Below are 2,390 nucleotides of genomic sequence, written 5' to 3' on the forward strand. Positions count from 1 at the left end.
TTTTCAATTATGCTTCCACAAATTGGGAGCCGAGTCATTGTCTTTCAAGGCATCGATCCGGGTTTCTAGCGGGACAACGAATCTAGTGGTGCTTTCGGCACAATGGCTACAGCTGCTGAGAGCGAGGTGGAAACCAATGCTTTGGTGGATCGGTTCCTAAGTGCTCAGGATTAGGAAGGAAATTGGGTCTCCCTCTGTACCAGCAGAAGCCCAGTCTTTCTGGAGGCCTCTAGAAACAATCTACTTTCCAACATTGCCCTTCGCACAATGCAAGTCTTTCTCCAAGCTGTTAATCACACTCAAGTCGAATAAGATAATATTTGACTATTTTTCCGGCCGATTCAATCACAGAACAATATCAAACAGATATAACCCAATGGTCTACAAATTACTGAGTCAAGGGAGGAAAGCAGTTAAATTCCTAAAGGAGGGAAAGAAAGAAAGAAAGAAAGAAAGAAAGAAAGAAAGAAAGAAAGAAAGGGGGAGAATGAAAAACGATGTTTCCAAAAGGAAAATAAAAACAGCCTAATAAGTCCTGAGCACAATAAGCCTACCTCTCCAAGAAAGACAATTATGAATTGAATTTGCTCACAAAACGTTTCTGCAAAATAATCAATGGACGGCTTTATTTCAGCAGACTCTCGGCCGCCCACAGGCCTCCTTTTCTGTGTCGCTGGCATTTTGTCCAAACAATGGATGCCACAACCTTTCCTCCTTCTCCTTCTCCTTTTTATTCCCTAGCCCCTAAATTTGCATAACACGTCTCTTATTCCAGCTGAAACAAAACCGTGGCCCTCGGCCCAACTCCCTCAGATGCCAAACGCTCCTTGCTGAGGATGGATGCAAGTGAAACAAGGAGGGCACCGTGCCACAAAAGGTGCCACCTCCTCTTCCTCCTCCTCCATCTTCCTCCCAGCATCCCAGATGCAGAAAGCCAAGGCAAGCCAGCCATGTGGGGTTTGGGGGCGGGAAAAGCAGGCTGTTTCTGTCCCTGGGAGCCCCGTGGGGCTAATGTGTGGCAAGGTGCCAGGCCGGCTCCCACACGTCGGCTTCTCCCATTCAAGTCAAAGCCACAACACAGAGAGACACAACACACATACACACAGAGTGCAAGGTGACGGACGCATGCAAGAGGGTGGGGCAGGCCCCAGAGAGATGCCAGAGACCTGTGTGAACCTCTGGAAAAAGACGTGACGCACACCCTTTACGTGTCAGAGAGAAAGCAAACATCCATTGCAACCTCTCCTTCTCCTCTTCCCCAGCGACTTCAGTTTCAACTCTACAAATATTTGACCTGCTTCAACAAAGACAGGATGGTAATTGAGGATCCATCCAAAGAGCGCTTGGCCAGAGAAATCGAAATATGGCACAATCCGCCATCGGAAGGCGGCTTCGCAGAAAGCAAAGCCATTTGCCATTTCTTTTTGCAGAGCTGTCTGCCTTGTTCCCAAAGGTTTACAATAATGTCATCATGAACCACAAAGGAGGCACGGATGGGGACCTGGATTTGGGGGGGGACCAGACCCTTCTTGCATTTTCAGGAAAGGGATGAATGAGAGGCTGAAAATGCACTTAAAGCTAAAGGCGGAAAGCGCTGGCTTTCTGGAGGGAGGAAAGGAGGTTTGCTCCAGAGACTGGAGCTTTGCTCAGCCACATCCAGAGCCCCCCAGAAGGACCTCCTTGACCCCTGCCATTATCCATCCAAGCCAAATGCCCCTCTCCCTCCCAAATATTGCTTTGCCATGGCTCTGACTGCAATGACATTTACTCTCGGTGTAATGAATTGCTCCCAGGAAGAGAGAGCAAAAAGAGACTGTGCTCCAAATGACACGACAACTGCACTACTAGGGAACTTGAAGACGTTCCAGTGAATATCATCAGCATCGCACTTATTAGTTTGCATGAAATACAGATTAAAGCAGATTGCTTCAAACCCTCAAAGGCTGCCGGCAAAACAAATCATGGTTTCGGCGAATGCCACCGATGCACAAAACAAAACGTCCCTCTCTGTCCTGGAATCTCTTTTTGCAAGGATCAAAACCTTGAATCCATTTGCTAGGCAATTCCAGGGAAAAGCCCAAGAAGCTGCTCTGAGTTGTTACTGTTTTTAAAATAACACTTCTCAGTTTATGGTAAAAATCTGACACGAGTCAATCTGAAAGAACCCCAAAAAGATAAATTAGGAAGGCCAGGAGAAGAAAATGGTTGCCTTCCTTTAAAGAGGAAAGGTGAGGGAGACGCTCAGCCCAGGAAAAGCTTTCTGTTGGCTTTCCTCTGAACCAGAAATTGCTGCGGCTGATATAGAGAAATTCCCCTTTTGCCGCCGCTTTGCCTTCCTGGCTCCCTTCTCTTGGTTGGCATTTTGGAAAGGCAAGGTTTGAGCACATATG

Source organism: Sceloporus undulatus, chromosome 9 (genome assembly GCF_019175285.1).
Source record: "Sceloporus undulatus isolate JIND9_A2432 ecotype Alabama chromosome 9, SceUnd_v1.1, whole genome shotgun sequence".
Lineage (NCBI taxonomy): Eukaryota > Metazoa > Chordata > Lepidosauria > Squamata > Phrynosomatidae > Sceloporus > Sceloporus undulatus.